Source organism: Trichosurus vulpecula, chromosome 4, assembly GCF_011100635.1.
Source record: "Trichosurus vulpecula isolate mTriVul1 chromosome 4, mTriVul1.pri, whole genome shotgun sequence".
NCBI lineage: Eukaryota > Metazoa > Chordata > Mammalia > Diprotodontia > Phalangeridae > Trichosurus > Trichosurus vulpecula.
This window is the reverse complement of record NC_050576.1, coordinates 66,986,137-67,011,917: the sequence shown is the minus strand read 5'-3', so window position 1 is coordinate 67,011,917 and position 25,781 is coordinate 66,986,137.

The window sequence follows — 25,781 nt, the reverse complement described above, 5'->3', positions numbered from 1 at the left end:
TTATCAAGTGGATTAGACAGGTGACCGACACTCTACATATATTTTGTTTAGACTGGTGTAGGGAATGCTCAGCAAGGAAGTTCCTTCCACTCATGTAGATTGGCAAGTCATCTGTAACTTAGTCTAAGAGAGTTGCCTGGAATTCCAAGAGATTAAGTCACTAGCTCAAAGTTGCAGAGCTGTTACATATCACAGGTAGAACTTGAGCTCGCATCTTCCTGACTCCAAAGCTGAGGTTCTGACCCCTTGCCATGATGTGTGTCCATGGAAAGACATATTCAATATGCATGTGTATTCTTGTGTGAATATGTGTATGTAGCTAACTTGTCACAGTCTCTGAATAAACCAGATTAGACTCTAGGAATAATCATTTATGCCCATTTAAAAAAATTATGCAGTGTTGCACTTTTTTCAAAAAGAAAATTATCCTAGATTATTTGGGAGCAATGTTTCATTTTCTTATTATTAAATCTTATTTTTATTTATGGAATAAAACAAATATTTCCATAACATAGTACAATACAAAAGATGATTGTACATGAACTGAAAATCTACTATGCACAACTTGCTGTTCCTTTCAAATATACAAGAAAATTATCATGTAAATTTCTTTTGTTTTTCTTGAGGGTGGGGGGAAAAGATAAGGGAGGAAATTTTAAAGGGGTGGATAAAATAAGGAATAAGAGGATAAAGGGACAAGGTAATAGGGATAGGGTAAAAGGAGAGATTGAAAAGGAAAATAGTGAGTAAAATAAGATGGATGGAAATTCACAAATAGTAAATAGACTTTTGTCAAATCTGTAAGAATACAAATAATTCCTCAATAGATAAATGGTCAAAGGATATGAACAGGCACTTTTCCACTGAGTAAATCAAAACAGTTTATAGCAATATTTCATTTTAAAAGCAAATCTTAACAGCGTATCCTTTAATCTTGTCAGTCTTAGTGCAAAGCATTTCTTTTTTTCTCCACGTAAGGATTTTTTTCCTAAAACAAAATTGTTGCAGCTTCCTTAATGGTGGGAAACTATCCTCAGAAATCTCAAAATGTGTCACCATTAAATTATGTCCTCATCATGTCATATGCTTCCAACCCTGCCTTTGGCATTCATTACCTTTGACTACTCAGAAGAACCCTATTTCTAAATTGTGTTCTAAGAAGACCCAGTTTTCTGCTGATGGAAGAAAAAGGATTGGGTGCTTTCTAGAGGGAATGGATATTAATGATGAGAATTGCTTCTGCTTTCCTTCCATTATTAGAGGAGAGATCTTCTGAGTTGGGGATTGGTAGAAGGTGGGGTATCATCCTCTGTGGTTAATGAGATCTCTGAGGGAAAGCCACCAGCCTTCCCTCCCTCTCACCCCCTCCGCCTGCCCCAAGGACCTAGAGATTGGTGTGTATGAGGTGATTTCCCAGCACACATTTCAAGATATGGACCTTGATGATATTTGCCACCAATCTGTTAAAGCTAAAATGCAGTGTGGCACATTAAAAAATAATTCTAGAATTGGAAATCAGAGAACTAGAGTTGAATTTCCATTGCTCCAACTTTGTTACCTTTGAGGCAAGTCATTTAATTTTTTTAGTACTCAGGGTCCTCATTCACAAAGTGCAGGGACTGAATTAGATGAATACTAAAATCTTGTACTATTAAAAAAGAACAGCTGTTTAGGTTGGCAGCACCCAGGTTCAGGGGCTGGAACTTATCTCAGCCTCTAGCACCCAGTCTTAGCAGCCCTCCCAGAGGAGATCAAGTTTTTCAAAGTTATCCACATTAATCTCATGAAATAAAATGTCAATTTAATCATTTTTAAGAGGTAATGCATATATCAGGAGAACTGGTATACAGCTTCACAGAAGGGCACTCTGTCCTTCTGGCTATATGATTCCACTTAGGAGATCAGGTTCTAAAGTAACCAAGATGCTATGTAGTGACCACAGCAGTATAGAATAGGAATTTAACTGTCTTTTGAAGGATATTCTCATCAAACTAAAGGAACTTGATTAATTGACTTTCTTTCTCTCCTCTAGGTAACTTTTTATCTAAAAAACCCACATTGGTCATCCAGAATCAGAAAATACTTCCTCTTGGACAGTGCTGGGTAAAAATCAATGAATTCTATAGGGAGTCCAGTCCATCCTATTTCTTTGAGGAAGGAAGAAGGGGATGGAAAAAGGGAAGAAGGGAGGGAGGGAGGCTGAAAGGAAGGGAAAGAGGGAGGAAGAAAGAAAAGACAGGAGGAAGGAAGGGAAGGAGGGGGGAAAGGAGAAGGAAGAAAGGAAAAAAGAGAGGGAGAGAAAGAGGAAGGAAGGAAGGGAAGGAAAGAGGGTGGGATAAAGGAAGGAAGAAAAGGAAGTAAGGAAGAGGGAAGGAAGGAAAGAAGGGAGAGGGAGGGAGGCAGGAAGGAAAGAAGAAAAGAAGGGGAGGAGGGAAAGAGTGGGAGGGAGGAAGGAAAAAAGGGAGGGAAGGAGGAAGGAAGGAAGGACAGAAGGAAGGAAGAAAGGAAGAAAGGAAGGAATTAATTTTGTGTTAATTACAGAGTACTATAATCCCCAGAGGAGAAGGGCCTTTTACTTTCCTGGAACATTCTATGTCGGTAGTGTGTAGTATTTACAGAAAAAGCCACAAGAGGAATCCATAAAAGACTACCTCATGAAAATTTTAGCAAAATTTCCAGGATACTAGAAGTAGAATTTCCATGATCCTTTCAGTCCTCTCTTCAATTCCAATGCCCTAGAAAAACAAAGAGAAGAGATAAGACACAGGCATCAGGTTAAATGATTGCTTACCACCGTGGGGAGGAGAACCTTGGCTGTAGATATAAGAAGGCAGAAGCTCATCTGGTTCAAAGTCTACCTGAACAACAATCTCTTCTACAAGAAGTAGGCACCGGCACAAAAACAGTGGGGAGAGCCCACTATCTCCTGAGACAGATTATTTTCCTTAATTTGCAAAGGCTTTAGGCATGGAACATGAAGCCTTCTGGGTGAACTTGGGTGATGAGATGTTTTTCTTATGATGTTATTAACTATTTACATTTTAGCTGAAGTTGTTTTAAGCTAAGTATGAGTATAGGAGTGTGATTCACTCTCTTAATCTTGGGGATCTGTTCTCAGGTGATTTCTGCAAATTGTATGATTTATGGGAGTATCATCCATTAGGAAGATACTCTGTGTTTCATGGTTCGGTTATCTCAAATCAAACCACACGCAATCTTAGATTAAGCTAAAGAAAGAAAGTTCTCCCTTATGTCAGACCATATGCTATCATGATGGACCGTCAACCAAAGTTCCCTCCTAAAGATAGCTACTGAACTAACCTGGGCTGGTGGAGGCCAAGTCCTGACTAGAGAAAGGGACAGGCAGGAAAGAGATGACTGTAGGAAATGTTCCTTCTAGGCCTATGATCCAGATGCTTCTGGAATCACTGAATCTTGCCTCCAAGGTAATAATCACAATAGCCTACTTTATCTAACACATCCAGGCTTACTATCTACTTTGCATGCATAATTCTACCTGCCTGTGAATGAGTGTTAGATTTGGAGTCAAAAAAAACTTAGGTTAAAATCTCTCCTGAGACTCTTCCTCGTGACCCTGGGTAAGTCACTAAACCTCTTGCAGCCTGACTTGCCACTCTGTAAAATGAGGACAATAGCATCAACTTCAGAGCTTTGCATTGGGGTGAAAATGAGATCGAATAGACAAAGCACTTTGCAAGAGTGAACGCTGTATAAAGCCCACTACTTTTTACTCTTGCTTTACAAGGAGGAAATGCAGAAGTACTGAAGGAGTAGTCTCATAGGTCCCTGGGGCATGATCCTATAAGAATGTGGAGTTTTACAATTTCTATAGTCTTGGAAGGGTATAATAATGACAGCAATAACAATAATAATAACCGGCATTTATGTTTATATAGCCCTTTAAAATTTGCAAAATGCTTTACAGATACCATCTCATTTAATCCTCACAATAATCTTCTAAGATAGTGCCTTAGTTGTTCCCATTTTACAGATGAGGTAAATGAGGGAAACAGAGTTGAAGCGACTCCCCAAGGGTCACACAACTACTAATTGTCTAAGTCAGGATTTGAACTCAGGTCTTCCTTATTCTCAGTCCAGCACTTTATCCACTGTACCACCTAGCTGCCCCAGGAATAAATAGCCTGAGTGTTTTCACTATAACCAAAAAATATCTTTTGTCCACTTGATTGCAAGGACCTACTTTTGTGTTCATATGTCATGAAGAAAAAAAAGAGAACTTTTTTTGAAACACGGCCATCATTGTATCTGAACATATTGAACTTTGAGATACAATTAGATTAGTACATTTCCTCTTATTTCAATACCACTAATGATACCTCAGTTAAGGCAGAAGATTTATAAGCTCCTCAGGGAGCTTGCATTGCTAGGACAAATTTCTTCATGAGGAAGGTCATTACTAGAGGAAGTATGGGGGCACATAATATGAAGGAAGTTATTTATGAAAATATCATTAAATGTCAGTTAAAATTGTGTTTGATATGACCCCTTCTAGGAAAAAAAAAACCACCATAAAATACATACTTGAATTGAGTATCTTGGGAGCAGAAGAAGGATGAAAGTTAAGAGATATGGGGGATGCTGTCTGACCTGTGCTCATAGAGAGAGGGAAAGGAGGAAAGGAAGAAAAGGGGGAAAGGATGGAAAGGGAGAAAGGAAAGGAAGGGGGAAGGGAAGGGAAGGGGGAAAGGGAGAAAGGAAGGAATGGAAGAAAGGAAGGAAAGGGGGAAAGGAAGGAAAGGGGGAAAGTTCTTCAGGTTAAAGTAACCAAGATGCTATTTAGTGATCACAGTAGTATTTAAGGACATTCCCATCAAACTAAGGGAACTTGATTAATTGATCTTCTTTCTCTACTCTAGTTTTTTAGGAATCTTTCTATCTAAAAGACCCACATTGGTCATCTACAATCAGAAAATGCTTCCTCTTGGACAGTGCTGGGTAAAAATCAATGAATTCTATAGGGAGTCCAGTCTATCCTATTTCTTTGTCAAAGGAAGAAGGGGAGGGAAAAAGGGAAGAAGGGAGGGAGGGAGGAAGGCTGAAAGGAAGGGAAGGAGGGAGGAAGAAAGAATAGGAGGAATGTAAAAAGAAAAGAAGGGAGGAAGGAAGGGAGGGAGGGGGGAAAGAAGAAAGGAGAAGGAAGGAAGGAAAAAAGAGAGGGAGGGAAAGGGGAAGGACGAAAGGGAAGGAAAGAGGGTGGGATAGGAAGGAAAGGGGGAAAGGAAGTTGATCTCAGAGAGAGGTCATCAGTTCTAGGATAGGGCAGGCTTTAGGTTCTAGAGCATGGGAGAGTACAAAGAATGCTGGCTTCAGAGTCAGAGGAGCTGGATTGGAATCCCAGCTCAGCCACTTAATTACCAAAAGGGTGACCTTGGGTAAGTCACTTAAACTCTCTGAACCTTTGTTTCCTCAGCCATAAAGTGAGGGGTTTGAACTAAATCCCATCTAGTGTTCCTTCCAGCTCTAGATCTATGATCCTAAGAAGCTAGTGGCCAGGGGACAGAAGCTTCCAGGAATAGGTCTTAAATTGAGAGAACTACTAAAATGGTCATTATATCTTGGGTAGCAGAGGTAGGGGATGGCCAGATCTTGAACCTTCCCATTCAACTATCACTGAAGGACTTCAGGGCTGGATTTGTGTATTCAATTCAACAAACACTGATTAAGAGCTAAGTGCACTTACTAAGTGCTGGGCTAAGGATGAAAAATGACAGTAGTAGCTGCCTTTGAAGAGCTTACAATCTACTGGGGTACAATATGTACACAGATCAGCATGCTAAGAAGTAAATTAAGATGGGGGCAATGGAAATATCCAGATAAAGTAGTGTCAGAAAGCTGGAGGAGAGAAAGCCAACAGTGAGAATGGTAAGGGACCTGAACTGAGCCTTGAAAGAAAAGAAAAGAAGAGAAGAGAAGGATTCTGAAAGCAAAAGGGAATCCATAACCCTCAGGGAGACTAACTGACCTGAATGCGTAGAAGAAGCAAGAGAGTTCAGGGAAGTTTGGTCTGGTTAAAACGTGGAAAGCATGATAGGGAAGAATGAGAAATAAGTCTGGAAAGGTGGCCTAATGTTAGGGTGTGAAGGACTTTAAATTCCAGGCTGAGGAGTTCACAGTTTATCCTAAAGTCAAAGGTAAGACCTTTTTTTTTTTAAAAAACAACAACAACAACAACACTTTTTTGGATAATTTTAAAAATTGAAAAATGTTTCCTAAAAATACTACTTTTCCTTTTTCTTTGGAAAAGATTTTGGAGCAGGAGAATGACATAGAACTATCCTTTAAGAATATCACTTTGGAAAATAAAGAATATTACTTTGGTATTCCAAAGCAGTAATCATTAGCGAAATCAAATTAAAGCAACTTTAAAGTTATATTCCACACTGAACAAATTGGCAAAATGGCAAAAAAGAAAATAACAGATCTTAGAGGGGCTTAGGGGAAATGGGCACACTAGTGTGCTGGTGCTGGACCTGTGAATTAATCCAGCCATTCCAGGAAGGAATTTAGAACTAAGTCTCCAAAGTCACTAACTGTACACGCCTTTTGACTCAGCTATCCACACCCAAAGAGATGATAGAAAAGCAGAAGAGAGCCTAAAGGTACAAAAATATGTATAGCATCTACTTTTGTAGTAACAAAATGACAGGAAACTAAGTACGGACCCCAAGTTTTGGAAAACGGTCAACCACATTTACTGTTGTTGGGTCATGCCCACTCTTTGTAACCCTGTGGTTGCATGCCAATACTATCCATTGAGTTTTCTTGGCAAAGATACCGGAGTGGCTTGCCATTTCCTTCTCCAGTGGATTAAGGCAAACAGAGGTGAAACAGTTTGCCCAGGGTTACACAGCTATGAAGTGTCTGAGATCACATTTGAATTCAGGTCTTCCTGACTCCAGGCCCAGCTCTATCTACTGAGCCACATAGCTGCCTCAAACATGTTAGGGTATATGAATGTAATGTAATATTATTGCATATAAGAAATGATGAAGGATTTAGCTTCAGAGAAACTTGGAAATACATTATGATCTGATGCATAATTAAGTGAACAGAACCGGGAGAATCATTCATAAGAAAAATAACTTTGAAAGACTTTAAAACTATGTTTCCAGAGGATCAAAGATGAAGCATGCTACTCATCTCCTTCTGGAGAGATCATGGACTCAGAATGAAGAATGGGACATAACCTTTTGGACGTGGTTAATGAAGCTGTTTGGTTTATCTGACTATGCATATTCATTAAGAGTATTTTATTGATTTTTATTTAATGGGGAGGGGAGTGGGAGGGAGAATGAATAAAGGCTTGTTAATGAATGAAGAACAATTTAAATAATATTTTTTTGGAAGCTGTGTGTAGGATGGTTTGGAAAGAGGAGAGGCAAGAGGGGAGAAGTGGCAAGAATCGGAACTGGGGTGGTGATTGTATAAGTGGAGAGGGGCCATATGTCAATTGTAATTTCAGGTTCCCTCTCACCAAAAAACGAACAAAAATTCTCACCTCTTAAGGATGCCTAAATTTTGATAGGAGGGATGTGATCGTTTTGATTTTTATATTGTTTGATGTGATAGCTATGATGATGAGATTCCAATATAGAGTCATTTACGCAAAGCGGTCCTAATGCCCATGAAGCTTATAGGCAATGGCATACAAGTTTGTATTTTTCCATTGTTCTGTCCTGTGTTAACCTTGTATCAAGTAGTTAATGCTTTCACCTTCTGATTGGATAAAACTTGGATGATTGCAGAGGTCTGTGAGTCACTCCTCCCCAGCGGCCTCAGATAGCTAACTGAAATCCTCTCTCAGTTTCTCCCGCATAGAGAGAAACTCCTCCTCTCTGAGCCTCACCACATCCTGGTATTGATAAAGGATCCTAAGTACTTCTCTACCACATCTGGGTCTGATTAGGAATGCCACCTCTCATAACTGTTACCAATTATCTGTTCTCTACCAAACCCATTTTTAGGTCTTCGGTCCCTTGACCCTTGGCATGAGTTTGCCAAGTCTTTTCTTAAGAATCTAGATAAAGAAACACCTGTGCTGACCCCTACAGATGTTACCTGTGCCATCAAGGGATGTGAGTCCCCTAAACATCTCTGTTGGATTCTACTAGCAACAGAATAAGCAGACTCGAAAAAGAGTATTGCAACTTTTTTCAACCAGAGGATTGGGTAAGAATAACCCTTTCAAAGATTTGCCTGACCTAGATCCTGACCTCAATAAGACAGACTGAGACTCTCTTGAACATGACACTGTCCACCACTGGGGTCTATCACAAGCCTTTCTTGTGACAACTCAAAGAAATCACGCAGGCAGATGCTGATAGTTCCTCTGAACATGTCGAGTAAATCAAGTCCCTAACTTGCTCTGAGCTCCAGTCTCTACTCAAACACTTGATGTAGAAGCCAGAGGAAAAGTTATCCGAGTGGCCATATAGACTGTACCTCAGTGAAGATGCTTAAGCTATCTTCTGCTGAGCTACTTCAAGTGGGTACCATTTGTCAAAGTCACTCCCTAAGAGCTGCAGAGATCTTGGCACTGCCAGGGAAAAAGTGGCTCCTACACTGTCACTCCTTCAATGGTCATTCCTGACCTGGAGAGAGGCTCACCCCACCTGTCCTCTTTGACTGCCTACTCCCATAACCACCAGGGACACTCTTGAAGAGGGATGTTCGCTAGAGCAGATATTAGGGATGTTGTGGCTATATCATGATACTGTCAAGCCCTGAATGGAGGAAAGTCGAAGTCCTGGGCAGGACCTGGAGAAGCTGCCCAATACAGGGATGCTTAATTGCTTTTCCTTCAGTGAGCTCCTGAGAAATATTGTGTCATCCTCCTCCTCATAATGACTGTAGCTGACACCATGCAAGCTTCTCTTCAGTACCTATATATGGTACAGAAACATGAGAAGGAGCAGGACCCTCAGGTATATTCCAACGAGGCCCCCAGGGGAAGGTTTCAGGCAGCAAAGACCCAGGGGCGGAAGGCCAGGGGACAGACCAAAGGAAGGCAGCCAAAATATTGGCCCTCATGATTGGGAAGGGGACAAGACCACCCGGTGGAATCTATAATGGTGTTTCTGAAAGCTAGCTAGATGCCTCTAGCTAGATGGTTTCAGAAAAGTCAATGCGTGAAATAAAGCTGCAAGCTAGAAAGGGACAGGAACAATAGTGGAGGCCTTTGAGGTAGCCAGGAAAGAGGCAGCCAGGAAGGCGGAGGCTCTGCCCCTATCCTCTGGCACTGGCAGGGGCCCAGAGGGAAAAAAAGCCCATAAGGCATATGGTGGGGTATGGGGCCTTTGAAGGATAATCACCCCTTGTGGCCTTAACAGTTTACTGATCACCTATTAATAAACAAGAGTGGATGCCCTTTTTGGATACAGGAACACAGGTCAGTCTTATTCCTAGGAACCTTGACATTCCTCTTTGAGCACCCAAATCCATGCAGGGACATGGTGGCCACACTATCATGGATAAATGTAATTTAGAAGTGCGTCCTGTGCTAGTTCCCTGGTCTCAAGCTGTTATCATACCTGGTGATCCTTTCCCTTTTCCCATTATAAGCATTGATATCATGAGCCATCAGCTTCAGTCTTGGGGAAACCCAAGGCCCTGACACTAACAGTTAGGTGTGCTCACTAGGAACCATGCCAACTCCCCCTCCCCAGAGAGCTGCTAACTCTCCAGTATAAACTTAAGGAACAGAGAGATTGTTTCACTTAGGCTAAGTGGTGCCAAATCTAACGGCCGCTTCTCAGTCTTAGTCTTTTTAAATTTCTCTGAAGCCTTTAACACTATCAATTGCCCTTTTCTCCTTTTGCAGAAATGCTCTCTCTTGGTTCTTCTCTTACCTGTCTGAACCTTTCTCCATGACTTATTCCACATCCAGGTTTTGCCCAGTAGCGATGAGAGGCCCCCAAGGGTCCTCTGAGCCCTCTTTTCTTCTCCCTCTATACAGTTATCCCTTTCACATTGCAGGGGTTAGTGGCATAGTGCACCTCCTTCCCTCATCTTGTGATCTGGAAAATCCATGTAAAATTTTTTAGCCCTCCCTTCATACCAGAGAAGAAGCCTGAATTTTAACAGCATTAAAAGATAAAATATGTTGATTTTATACAACACTATCCATATATTTTATGCATTTCTGAGTTCCTAAGCTTTTTCCGTTTCATTTGCTGGCCTTCACGTGTCGTCTATGGCTTCTACAAAACTCCCCCAAAATTCCCATTTAATTTCTTTCACCAACCCGAAATATATTAAAACCACAACAGAGAAAGTTATGATGTGGAAAGGATAACTGTACTATTTCAGTTGGTGAGCTTTACGCTTCCCATGGATTCAAGTATTGCCTCTATAGAGACAATTCTCAGATCTATTAATCTAACCCTGATCTTTCTTGACCTCAAATATTGCGTCTCCAACTGCCTATTGGAAATCTCAAACTGGACATCCCATAGACATCATCGGCTCAACATACGCAAAAGTGAACTCATTATTTCCCCCTCCAAGCCCTCCTTTCTTTCTAACTTTCCTATTGCTGTCTAGGGTATCACTATCTTCCCAGTTATTCAAGCCTGGGTGATTTCTTTGTATCTAATTGCTTGCATGTTGTTTCCCCCATTAGTTAATAGGCTCCTTGAGAGTAAGGACTGTTTTTGCCTTTCTCTGTATCCTCAGGACTTAGCATAGTGCCTGACACATAGCAGATGCTTAACAAATGCTTGTTAATCAGAAGGAAAGCAGAAAATTGGGGGAAAAAATTTTATAGGCAGTCTCTCAGATAAAGGTCTCTATCTCAAATATGGGAATTGTAAAGATGTAAATATATATATATATATGTACATATATACATATATATATATATAAAATACATAAAATAGGAAATTTGTAAAATCTACAAGAATATGAGTCATTCCCCAACTGATAAATGATGTATTATAAATACCCAAATTAACTACAAAGAATATATGAAGGAAGATGCTATCTGCATCCAGAGAAAGAACTGATAAATAGAAGTATGTATAGAATGATTTTATACATTTGTGTCTAATGGTAGCCATCTTTAGGGCAGTGGTGGAGGGAGGGAAGAAAAAAAGGGGAAAAAAGAATTTACATGATAACTTTATTACGTATTTAAAAGGAATATCAAGCTGTACATAATAGATTTTCAGTTTCATGTGCAATCTTTTTTTATTCTACTATGTTACAGAAATGTTGTTTTATTTCATAAATTAAAAATAAAATAAATTTTAAAAAACCCTAATGCTTGTTGACTTGACTTGCCCTTGGGGGAAATGCAGCTGGGTTTTTAAGTTGTCCATATACTAAGGTGCCTGTATGTTTATTGCACCATTCTAAGTGATCTTATATACTAATTTGAGGATCTTAATATATTTTTACTAGTGCAGTAGAAAAACAAAGTTTATGTTTTCACATAGTTGAAAGAAAAGAAGAGAAAAGACAAGGAAGGAGACCCTCCCCCCAAAAAAGGATACTGTCATCTAGAGATAGAGGTCCATTTATATGTGATGAAGGGACTTTAAAAAATGTAATGTGCCTTTTAATGGTATGACCTATGAAGGAATAAATGAATGAATGAAGAAACATTTATTAAACACTTAATTTAATGTGTTTGTTACTGCACTAAGCACTGGGGATGCAAATATAAAAAAGCAAGAGTCCCTGCCCTTAAGGACCTTACATTATAATAGGGAGAGAATATATATGGAAAGATGATGGGATTCTGGAACAGCTTGTAGAGGTCTAGGTGAGTTTGTTCTTGCTCATCAATCAAGATAGCTCAGCCCCAAGACAAGAGTTCTAAACCAGAGTAGACTAACATTTCCCAGGACTAGGAGTATGATTTCTGAAGTGCTGTTTGAAGGGTGCTGTCCCAGGTGGGGAGAAGCAGAGGAGCAACAGGATTGATGGCAAAATGGCCTGGGAGGACAGCTATATAGGATAGACTAGCAGATTATGGCAAGTATTTCCTATTGGTGGCACAGTGGAGACATCTCCTTGAGTTTAAATCTGGCCTCGGACATTTGCTAGTTATGTGACCCTGGGCAAGTCATTTAACCCTGTTTGCCCCAGTTTCCTCATCTATAAAATGAGCTAGAAAAGGAAATGGCAAACTGCTCCAGTATCTTTGCCAAGAAAACTCCAAATAGGGTCACAAAGAGTCAGACATGACTGAACAACAACAACTTTCCTAGTACTCTGGAAAAGCTTTGTCACGTGAGGGCCTGCTTAATTAACAGGCTCATTGAATAAGTTAATTACGTGGAAGTTGAGCACCAGGTAAGAAATAAGGAGCTCTCCAAAATCTTCTTCTTTGGTGTGGAAGGGTTGAAGTTTGCATCAGCGGGGGAAAGAGCCCTCACTGATAGAATCACAAGATCCCTGTGGCACTATAATAATAGGAATTTATATTTCTATAGTACTTTAGGGTTTGTAAAATGCTTTTCTCACAACAATGCTATGAAGTACATGATGCGAGCATTATTATCCTCAGTTAATCAGTTTGGCTATGTTTTGGTATCATTTCGTGTCATTGAAGTCACTGTGGATTTTGTTCTAATTCTGGTTACTTCACTCTTTATTAGTTCATATGAGTCCCCTTGTGTTTCTCTGAATTCTTTACATTCATCTTTTCTTGTGGTGCAGTAATATTCTAACACATTGATATGCCACAATTTATTTCACCATTCTGTAGTCAACAGACACCCACTTTGTTTCCAATTTTTCCACCACTAAAAAAAGTTTCAGTGATACAGGACCTTTGCTTTGGTGTGTGTGTGTGTGTGTATATATGTGTGTGTGTGTGTGTGTGTGTGTGTGTTCCTGCATTTTAACCTCCTTGAGGTATATACCTAGAAGCGGGGTATCTGGATCAAAACATATGTACAGCTTAGTAATTTTTCCCTGTAGTTCCAAATTATTTTCCAGAAAGTTAAGACTAACTTAAGGACTTACCAATAATGCTTTGAATGTATTCTATTTTGTATAAAGGTCTGTGTCTATATAACTATTAGGTTTCAAGTTTCTTAAGGATAGGATTACTGCATATATGTATATACCTCATGATGTCTAGCACATAGATGGGTACTATGAATTATGATTAAATTGATAAAGATGAGGCTAATGATATTGGTTTTGCCAATTTTACAGAGCTATTTTGTGAATGGAAGGAAGTGATAGATGAGAATGCAATTGGGGAAAAATAAAAACTACATAAAATGAAAGGCAAAGAATTTTCCATTTAGCATCACAATATTAGGGGAAGGGGATGGCAAAGGTCAAGTCAATGTCAAGTCAAAGTCAATTATCTCATTTGAGTTCTCTGAAATAAGATAAGAGGGAGATGTTCCAATGAAAGAATTTAAATAAATCCACTTTCCTGTCTTCTCTATTCATAGAAGAACTGTTACAATCACTCCCGTCCTTTTCTGGAGTTTCTCCTTGCTCACCCCACCAAAACGTCAATAATAATTGGACACCTGAGGAAGCTGACTCCACCTGCAGACTTAGCCAGCTTAGATGACGTTGGAAGCTGGCAGAAGCCCAGCCTCAGTGCAGTTTCATGGTACCTGGTAGGTATGATTAAGTCCTTCTACTATTGAGAAACCTTTTGTGGACCTATTGCCTCATTAGGGCTGCCAGTGATCTAGAGAAACTATTTCTTCAGCTTCTCCCCACCCTTCTCTTCTTCTGTTGGGTTATGATACATGTTATAATTGTGACTGTTTTCCACATGGCAAGAAGATGAACTTTAAGAAGGAAAAAGCAAAGGGCAGGTGGAAGAAATCAGTACTGGGTGGGAACTAATTATAGGAAATCTCAACCTTTCTCTATGCAGTAATACCATTGAGTTTCCATTTTGCATAAGGCTGAAAGGGCAGGAGCAGTTTACAATGGACTGATGAAAAATAGCTGGGGCAAGGCTGATTCATGATGGACTGGGGAAAACTTGCTATGTGACTCAGGCTTGGGATAAGGATAGGGAAGGAGACTTGTCAAACTTTTGTCACTTCTTTATAATGCTGTTCTAATCTAATGCAATTCAAACCAGTAAACATTTTGTAAAGGTCTACTGTATGTAAGGAACTGGGGTGCCTAGGACAAAACCAAACCAGACCCCCTAAAAGCTAAACATATTACCATATGTATATAACTAAAAAATAAGGGACTTAGTTAAGACTTCTTAAAGTTGATAAACTTAGGCTAGGGATTCTGAAACATAAGTGAAGAAAGTGAATTCTAGATATTAGGGATTGCCAGTCATTCAGATTAGAGATGGGTTGCGGAACTCAGTAGAGCAGGCAGACCAGCTCAGCTGTAACATAGAATCTTTGATGGAGAGTAATGCAGAATAAGCTTGGAAAGTTGAAATATATAATTAACAAATTAGGAAAAAAAATGAATCCACAATGCAATTTTTCTAAAGAAGCAAGAGATTTACAGTTTTGAAAGACAAAAATATTGAAGTGAAGGAAAATCTGGCAGAAGTAAAAGAAAACCAAGTTAAAAGAATATGTGGATCCCATGCAACCTAAAGCAACTGACCTAGAAGATATTATGGACAAAGGTGATGTAAAGATCATAGATCTTCCAGAAGAACATGAAAAAACACACACACACAAAACTCGGAACACAGGAATCCAAGAAATAATGGAAGAAAAGTGCCTAAAATTTCCAAGTACAGACAATAAAGCATCAATAGAGACTCCACAGATAATCTCCAAAAAAAGAAAACCCTCAAACAAAAAAAACAACAAAAGCTACTTCCAATTTTACAGTATATAATGGTTAAATTTAAGATTTCAATGACATCCAATTTTACAAGTGACTAGGAGAAGGACCTACAAATGTAAAGAGAAAAATAAAAATTTAATAACACAAGATTATTATTGAGGCCATGAGAAATCAAAACAGGGAATAAAATAGTATCATTTTAAAAACAAATAAACTCAAGCTACAACTGCAAAATTCACACAGCCTGCAAAACTGAACCTAATTATCAACCAAAAAAGATGGACATTCAACATCAGAAATGTATTTAAGTGATCCTTTTTAAAAAGATGGAAAAAAATTGACTTGTAATTACTCCAAATAGAAACATGAATATGATGTGGCAGCCAAAAAAATAATATAATCTTAGATTGCATTGAGACAATATGGCACATAGAGACATGATAGCCTTATGGTATTCTTTCCTTGGAAAAATGTTTATCTGGCATATTACATTTAGCACTGGGCACCACATTTTAGTAAGGCAAGCAATAAACATTTATCAAGCACTTATATTCCAGGAACTGTGATAAGTGCTGGGGATACAAATACAAGTTAAAAGAAACAGCATCCTGCCTTCAAAGGGCTTATATTCTAATGGGGGAAAGACAACATACAAAATGGAGCCGAAAAACAGAGAGTGGGGAAAGAAGGAGGAGTACTTGGGCTATGGTGATGAAGTCTGGGAAGTCAGAAGCGAGAGGCAAAGTAGAGCCAAGAGGGGAAGGAAGGTTCATTGGCTTGGGCCCTTTGCCAGAATGGAGGCCCCAGGAGGAACTCACCAATGAGAAAAGGGAACCAGAATGGCAGAGGGATGTTCTAGTGTGAGAAGACCACAGTGGACGATAGGTGTTACAGGATGAAGAGGCCCTGACCACCAAAGGGAGATATCTAGGGGGAGACTATAGCTGAGGCATAGGGGCAAAATCAGGTTAGTCAGAAATAGAGCTGAGAGGGGAATAAAGGTTGGATAGCCTGAGCCTCTCCCTAAAATAGAAGCACAACAATGGGAGAAGAGGTCTGTTCTGGTGGAAGGATGTTCCAGTCCAAAGGGGAAGATGGATGTTCAAGGGTGAGAAGTTTGCAGGCAGTGAAGGAAGTAAGGTTGTTGATAATTTGAAAACATCCCAGAGGAAGGTATTAGGAGGGCAAAACATCCTGAAATCATGCCATCTGGTGATATTTTGAGAAGAGTTTTCTTTTTTTAGATTCAATTTCTTTTTTTTGTAATTGTTTTATTTTATTTTCTGTTCCAAAATTCTCTCTCTCCTCCATGCCCACCATACCTACTGAAAAGGCAAGCCCATTACAATATGAAGTCATGCAAAACAAGTTTCTACATTAGCCATGTTTGCCCTCTCTCCCACCCACAAACACAAAAAGGAAATAAAACAGGGGTGGGGTGGAGCTTCAGTCTGTACTCTGAGTCCATCAGTTCTCTGTCTGGATGTGAATAGTATTTTTCATCATGAGTCCTTCAGAATTTTGTGGTGGGTCATTGTGTTGATCAGAGTTCCTATGTCTATCACAGCTGATTATCCATTTTTAAAAAATACTTTTTTTTAAATTTAGTATTTTATTTTTCCCCAATTACATGTAAAAACAATTTTTAAAATTTTGAGTTCCAAATTTTCTCTCTTTCTCCCTCTTCCCTCCCCTCACTGAGAAGGCAAACAATTTGATATATGTAATACATGCGTAACTATGCAAAACAATTCCACATTAGTAATATTGTAAAAGAAAACATAGACAAAAAACCTTAAGAAAAATAAAGTAAAAAAGGTATGATTCAATTTATATTCAGATACCATCGGTTCTTTCTTTGGGGATAGATAGCATTTTTCATCATAAATCCTTCAGAATTGTCTTGGATCATTGTATTGCTGAGAAGAGCTAAGCTACTCACAGCTGATCATCCCACAGTATTGCTGTTACTGTACATGATGGTTCTACTCATTTCATCTTGCATCAGTTCAGGTAAGTCTTTCCAGGTTTTTCTGAGAGGATCTAGCTCAACATTTCTTGGAGAACAATAGTATTCCAGCACAATCATATACCACAACTTGTTCAGCCATTCCCCAATTGATGGATGTCTCTTCAATTTCTAATTCTTTACCACCGGAAAAGAGCTGCTATGAATATTTTTTGTACATCTAGCTCCTTTTCCTTTTTTGTTTTTTATCTCTTTGGGATGCAGACCTAGTAGTAGTATTGCTAGATCAAAGGGTATGCGTGGTTTTATAGCCCTTTGGGCATAGTTCCAAATTGCTCTACAGAATGGTTGAATCAGTTCACAACTCCACCAACAATACAGTGTCTCCAATCCCCTCCAACATTTGTCATTTTCCTTTTCCATCCTATTAGCTAATCTAATAGGTGTGAGAAAGTATCTCAGATTGCTTAAATCTGCATTTCTTCAAACAACAGTGATTTAGAGCATTTTTCCATATGGCTATAGACAGTTTTGATAACTTCCTCTGAAAACTGACTTTTCATATTTTATTAATTGGGGAATGGCTCTTATTCCCATAAATTTGACTCATTTCTCTATATATCTGAGAGATGAGGGCTTTATCAGAAAAACTTGCTTCAAAATTTTTTTTCACAATTATTATTGCTCTGTATTTCCCTCTATCCTATTTTCCCCCATTTATTCTATTCTCTATCTCCTTTCACACTGTCCCTCCTCAAAAGTGTTTTGTTTCTGACTACTGCCTCCCTCAATCCTCCCTCTCTTCTATGAACTATCCTGGGGTCTTTATGGAACCTTTCACACAATGAGCTAGAAGGATTTCAAAGTGTTATTTTATTCAAAAACAAAGAAGTTTTACTGTTTTCACATTATATGGTGTTTATTCCATCAGTAACTGGAACTACCAGCCCCTCCCACATGGTCACTAACATTTGCTCTAAACATTCACCCTATGGAAACAAACCAAACAAAATCAAAGAAACCAAATGAATAAAGAATGAACATTGTCCTAATGACATGGAGTTGGATGGCAACCCAACCTTTTGAGTCAATACATTAGCTACCTGTATCTTGCTGCAAATGGACAATGGTCTAAACTCAGCCTAGAATTTAGTAGAAGGAGGACGACAAATAGGATTTCATTTCTGAAAGTGGGCAATGCTTTTAATGACTCTCAGTAGCCTCCATAACAAAAAAAGTAAAATTTTAACCTTAGTATTCTTTTAATTATGATATGAATTGCCTATTTCTATCATCTTAGAAGAATCAAAGAGAAGGTGATTCAAAGGAACAAAGGAAAGATGAATAAAGGATATAATAGGATTGCTGAATTTTTGTGTTAAAATCAAATGCACACTGAAATCCTGTGTCTGTCAAATCTTCGAAACAGCCTTCTTTTATCATTTGGAATACAAGAAAAAGACAAAATAAAAAAAGAGGAAAAGCAACTAACATGTATTGAAATAAAAGTATTAGCAAATTAAAACAACTGGTGTTTAGCTGAAGAAGGAAAAATGAGTCAGTTGCAAATTGAAATAAAATTTTTGCTTCTGCTATGATTCAGACAATTCAATTTTAAAAATGCAATTAAGCTACATGCTTGAAGTTGTGAAGAATAAACATTTGGAAGAACTAATACATTTTTGACTGAAGTGCCTGAATGCTTTACATTGGAGATTTCATGGTCGTTTCCTCTCCATGCTGCCTACATTGCAGGCATTATTTTCAACTTTTCCACCACCACAACCTTGGACTCTGCCCAGGGTGCCCCAGTTCTGATAAATAAGTATTTGCCTACTCTAGCCACCATGTCATTTCCCAACTATTTCCAAAACACTCTGTCACATTTGCTATCTCTTTTTTCTTTAAGCATTAATAGTCTTCTTCCATTAGAAAGTAAGCTCCTTGAGGGCAAATTATTTATCAGAAAGCTTAGCACAATGCCTGGCACAAGGTATTTGTTCAGTCATGTCAGACTTCCTGACCCCATTTTGAAGTTTTCATGGCAAAGATACTGGAGTGGTTTGCCATTTCCTTCTCTCAATCATTTTTACAGATGAGGAACTGAGGCAAACAGGATTAAGTGACTTGCCCAACATCACACAGTACCTAAGTGTCTGAGATCAGATTTGAACTCATGAAGGTGAGTCTTCCTGATTCCAATCCCAATGCTCTATCCACTATACCACCTGGTTGCCTGGTATGATGTATGCACTCAATAAATGGTCTCTTTCTGTTTGTCACTCAATGTTCCACTGTGTGTGTGTGTGTGTGTGTGTGTGTGTGTGTGTGTGTGTGTTTTGTGGTGTTAATATGATTAAAGATCTTCCCGACCATTAATCCCCTTAATAGGCTGAAGGAGGAGCTAATCAAGGGAAGCTTGATTAGGGGAGGCTTGTTTGTAGGAAGGCCCATACCCTTTTGCTAACTAGGTGAAAAGCCCCAGCCCCACACCCTTTTGCCAATTAGGTCATGAGGGGTATATATACCCTGAGGGTAGCCCTTAAGCAGGAGAGAGAGAGAGAGAGAGAAAGAGCGAGAGAGAAGAAAGAGTGAAGAAAGAGGAGAAAGGAAAAAAGAAAAAAGAAAGAAAGAAAGAAAGAGAACTGCAAGGGCTCTCAGAACTGTAAGTTCTCAGAACTTTGGGAGTAGAGGATGCAGGAAAGCAGATAGTTAGGATTTGTGAGGGAGGGTTTATGGGAAGGCCCCAGCAGAGGGGAAGGGAAGGGATGGCTTGGCCCCCTGCTGTGATACTGTGTTTTAATTTCCTTGCTGTTATAATGAGTGAACTTACTGGTTTGGGGATACAACTTGCTGATATATCGAATTGGAGTTAAAGGCTTTGGGATTTGATCCTCTGGTTTCTGAATAAATGTTTTACTTCTTCTGTCTTCCATGTGGAGAATCTCTTATATGCTGCAATGTGGAACTATATAGGCATATTCATGGTCACCATTGATATTGTGAATCTTGCCTTACTGATACATGTGTGTATTCCCTCAATCTCTGTCATTCTCATCAGATCATTGATCTGGTGCTAGAAAGGATTGTGTAGACCAACCCTCACGTTTTGCAAATGAGAAAATTAAGTCCCAGTAGAGACATTAAGTTACACCCCTGGACTCATAGATAGTAAGTGTCTCAGGCAGAATCTGAACCCAGGCCCCCTGACTCCAGAACCAGTGCACTCTTTACTATATACCATTGCTTATTTGAGGTGAGCATGGAAACTATACTGGCATTCAACAAGGCTCTTAGGAAGGACTCCTGCAAATTGGGGAGGTTATTGTATAATAGATTCAAAACTAGAAAGGATCTGAGATGTCATCAAATCCAATCTCCTTATTTTATTTTTTTAATTAACCTATTTTTTGTTTTCAACATTCAGTTCCACAAGCTTTTGAGTTTTAAATTTTCTCCACCTCCTTCCCTTCTCCCCTCCCCAAGATGGCACACAATCTGATATAGGCTTTACATGTACATTCATATTGAACACATTTTCACATTTGTCATGTTGTAAGGAGGAATTAGATGGGATGAACCACAAGAAAGAAGAAACAAACCAAACCAAACAAGAAAAAAAAAGAGTGAGCAAACAGTATGCTTCAATCTGCATTTAGACTCCATAGTTCTTCCTCTGAATATAGATAGTATTTTCCATCTTGAGCCTTTTGAGTCTTAGAACCTTGCGTTGCTGAGAAGAGCTAAGTCTATCAAAGTTAGTCATCACACAATGTGGCTGTAAATATGTACAATGTTCTCCTGGTTCTGATCACTTCACTCAGCATCAGTGCATATAAGTCCAGGTTTTTCTGAAGTCCATCTGCTCATCATTTTCTTATAGCACAATAGTATTCTAATACATTCATATTCCATAACTTATTCATCCATTCTTCAGTTGATGGGCATCCCCTCAATTTCCAATTCTTTGCCACCATAAAAAGATCTGCTATAGATATTTTTGTACATGTGGGTCCTTTTCCAATTTTTATGATTTCTTTGGGATATCCCCTATTGCTGGGCCAGAGGGCATGCACATTTTATAACCCTTTGGGCATAGCTCCAAATTGTTCTCCAGAATGCTTGGATAAGTTCATAACTCCACTAACAATGTATTAGTGTTCCAATTTTCCCACACTTCCAGCATTTATAATTTTCCTGTTTTGTCATGTTAGCCAATCTGATAGGTGTGATGTGGTACCTAAGGATTGTTTTGAAGTGCAGTTCTCTAATCAATAGTGATTTAGAGCATTTTTTAATATGAATATAGATAGCTTTAGTTTCTTCATCTGAAAACTGCTTGTTCAGATCCTTTGACCATTTATCAATTGGCGAATAGCTTGAATTCTTATAAATTTGACTCAGTTCTCTATATATTTTAGAAATGAGGCCATTATCAGAGACACTGGTTGTAAAAATTCTTTCCCAGTTGTCTGCTTCCCTCCTAATCTTGGTTGCATTGGCTTTGTTTGTACAAAAACTTTTCAATTTAATGTAATCAAAATTATCCATTTTGCATTTCATAATGTTCTCTATCTCTTGTTTGGTCCTACATTCTTCTGTTCTCCATAAATCTGACAGGTAAACTCTTCCTTGCTCTCCCAGTTTGCTTATTGTATCAGAATTTGCATCTAAATCATGTACCCATTTTGACTTTATTTTGGTATACGGTGTAAGATACTTGTCTATGCCCAGTTTCTGCCATACTATTTTCCATTTTCCTCAGCAGTTTTTGTCAAATAGTGAGTTCTTATCCCAGAAGCTGAGTTCTTTGGGTTTATCAAACAGTAGATTACTATAGTCATTGACTACTATGTCTTATGTATGTAACCTATTCCACTAATCTACCACTCTATTTCTTAGCCAGTACCAAGTAGCTTCGATGATTGCTGCTTTATAATATAATTTAAGATCTGACATGGCTGGACCACCTTCCCTAGCATTTTTTTTTCATTAATTCCCTTGATATTTTGGACCTTTTGTTCTTCTAGATGAATTTTGTGATAATTTTTTCAGCTCTATAAAACAATTTTTTTAGTAGTTTGGTATATAACTGAATAAATTAATTTAGGTAGAATTGTCAATTTTATTATATTAGCTTGGCCTACCCATGAGCAACTGATGTTTTTTCCATTATTTTTTTTTTGGAGGAGAGAAGGGAGAGCAATTGGGGTTAAGTGATTTGCCCAAGGTCACACAGCTAGTAAGTGTGTCAAGTGTCTGAGGTCGGATTTGAACTCAGTTCCTCCTGACTCCAGGGCCGGTGGGCCACTCACTGCGCCACCTAACTGCCTCTGTTTTCCCCATTATTTAGATCTGCCTTTGTGTGAAAAGTGTTTTGTAATTGTGTTCAGATAGTTCCTGGGTTTGTTTTGGCAGGCAGACTCCTAAATATTTTATAATGTCCACAGTAACTTTAAATAGAATTTCTCTTTCTATCTCTGGCTGTTGGGCTTTGTTAGTAGCAACCTCCTTATTTTAGAGATGACAAGACTGAGGACATGAGAATTTAGGGGACCTTTCCAGGGTCATACAACTGTCATATGTCTGAGGAAGTATTAGAACTCAGCTCTTACTGACTCCAGGTTCAAAGCTTCCTTATGGCAGAAGTATCAAACACATTGGCTGGCTATAAGCCATGTAACCCTCCCCAATGCTGCTTGAACCAGATTAAAATGTAATTGGGAATTACCTAACAAATAAATAAAAATACAACAAAACAAAGATAACATTACATTTTAAAACTAATTCAATGTGTGATCAACAGGAATCTTTATTTAGTGATCAGTGGCCAGCATGTATATTTGAGTTTGCCAGCCATTGCCCTACACCAAGCTGCCTCTAGAAATCCCCACTAGAAATTTATGAAAGGATACAGATGAGATGAGCTTACATAGAACAAGAAGGTATGGAAGGAATGTGGTGTGTACCAGAGGAAATACCTTCTGCAATGAGACCATAGACACCATAGGTGAACTCTAGGTAGAATATCTTAATAGAGTTCCAACTGTAAGAGATAGCCCAAATCACATCTATTTCCATGTCAGAAGTTTTTAAGTTTTAAATTATAAAGTTTATTATTTATTAATATTATTTTTATTTTATATTATATAATTTTATTGTTTCTTTATATTATATTGTTTTATTATAAAATTTATTATTTATAACATTTATAAGTTTTTCAAATGATGGAAACCTAATTTTCAATTAGTTAAACCAAAAGTGAGAGGTGATGTGTCACAGTGGATAGAAAGCCAGTCCCTTATCTAAGATATGCTGACTTTGTGACCCTGGGCAAGTCCTTTACCCTCTCAGAGGTTCCTCAGAATGCTTTTCTAAGAAGTTGAAGAACAGGTGCCTATTTTCATTGATAGGAATTTCCTCTTTGGGAGCTCCCTATAACCAATGAAATCATGTCTGACCAAAAACCAAAATAAATCAATGCATTCAACCAAAAGAAGAGAAATAGACTGACGGTCTCCTGTAGATTTAGCCTATAAATTTATCAAACAAATAGCAGCTGTCTCTGATATGACTAGTCAGGTATTGGCATTTAACCAGATGGACTGGTTTCTTTTATGGGAAATGTCAGTGACAGGATGTAAACACCCCTCCCTCCTACACAAATATTTCTGGGGTTTTGCCTTGGAATTGTTTGAATTTCAAGATGGAAACACTTGAATCATATGGGCTAGTAAAAGTAAGCCAAAATCTAGGAATAAGCCTATGACCATAAACCAAGAAATCAAAACCATGGGGCCTGGAGAGATTAATCTGGTGGTGTTCATAAAGTGGGAGGGTTACAGAGGGATCAGACTCTACCTAGTTAGAGGCCAGCAGCATCAGAAGAAAGGAACCACAGGTGATTTTGAGTTGGCCAACCTGCTGTTCTGAAGCCCTTGAAAAATAAATATAACAATAGTGATGTAGTTCAATTGAATGAGTGCTGGATTTGGAGTCATTACTTATGTCACTTTGGGCAAATCAAGAAATAACCTTTTTGAGGCTCAACTTCCGCATCTGTAAAGGGGCAGATTAGATGACTTCTAAGTTGCCTTCCAACTCTAAACTTATTATTCAACACTGAATTGTCATCTAGCCAGAGTGCTTTGGGACTGAGGTGCTCTGGCTAACTTAATTTTCTGAGAGTCTGAGGATGATCAATTTCATCAGTTAACCAAATGTCTTTTTATATAAACCATTTTCTTGAAACGTTTCTAAAATATATTTGCCTTTTTTCATATATTAGCTTCATAAAAACATAATGCTTTGCACATAGTTGGTATACAGTAACCACTTTTTTAAAATTTAAAAGTATAGTCTATGCGACATAATCAATGACATACCGGTAAATGATTAACAACTAGATCTCTAAAAAATGTCTGCACAACACATTGTAAACTTTAGTCTCAGTTATTAACATTTTCTCTATAATTTTCTTAACTTTAGATAATTAATCAAACCCTGATTTGTAGCCATTTACCAATTTCCAATGTTTAAATGCTCATTTTGGACATTTAGCAATTGGCTCCAGTATACCCTTAAACATAATAGAAATCTTCCTCTGATGATTTTGGATCCAGTTGTCCCTTAGGGTCATTATTCCAAACAGATCAGTCTAAGTGATATTGTAATAATTCTGGGCTAGGAGTCAGGATGCCAAACTCTTTGCCCAACTACTCCATTGTTACGTAACCTTGGGCAAGTCACTTCTCTTGGCCCCAGTTTCCTCATCTATAAAATGAGGGAATTGGATTGGATGACCTATATGATACCTTTTAGCTCGGAGAGTCTAGAGTTTATAATCATTCATTCTACATGATTGTGGACATAATAGTAGAATAGACAATCTTTATTAGTCCAAGGACATAATCTGGAAACTGTGACTTATTTTACATTTTACTAAGTCACTCATATCAGCTCTTTTTTTTTCTTTTCATTCAACACTTTTCCCTAAAAGCTAACTACAGAGAAAACACCAATTAATTGAGAATTCTAGTCAGTTGCATGCCACTTAATTGAGTTTAGGCCATGCAGGAAATTTGAAATGACTATTTTTTGAAGTGAAGGACTTCAAGTGGGACTTCCTTGGCCTAGGTGGTATATTTAAACAAAGATAAAAAAAATGATGAGATAGGTCAAGTGCATGTTCCTGGAGTTGCCTGAAGTTTATGTAATCTCTTGAATTTATCCACACTTTTTGGTAGTAGCTGGTAAGGCTCATTGATAATTTTCCTTCTTGATGAGCCAATCCTTACACATTAGCTAAGAATTTACTGATTTTTTTCATCTAAGATGCCTTCCCAGCAAGCTTTTGGAAAAGGAAAATCAATCTACCTATGACAAGTTCCAGTGCATAAATAAAATTCTTCCTTCTTAGTCAAAGTAAATATTTCCTATGCAAACGAGATTCTGGTTTCAATTGGGACTTTCACGTGTCCATATATGAAGCTTTCCATTTTCTCCAGCACTTAGTATGGTGCCTGACATATGAAAAGCACTTCATAATTATATTTTTCATTCCCTCATTTATATATTCATTCACATCCATCACCATGTTTATTATCTACTAAATGCCAGGCACTGTCTAGGCATTGGAGATACAAAGGCAAAAGCCAAAAAGTCTCTGCCCTCAAGGAGCTTATCATCTAGGCAGGTTTGACCATATGCCCACATATAAGTATATGCAAAACAAACACAAGATAATTATGTTGGGAAGGCATTAGCATCTGGAGTGGGGAGAGGAGGCAGAAAAGGCTTACCATGGCAACAATTTTTGCAATGACCTCAACAAGAATTTAACATGATATGCCTCTGAAAGACCTCAGAAGTCTGATGGAAGTGGCAACCAAACATGACTTCAAGAGACTGAGGATAAAATGTATGTTCTGCCTCTTGACAGAGAGATGATAGATTAGAGGTATAGAACCAGACAGGTATTCTCATGCATGGCCACTATGATGATTTTTTTTTGATTGAC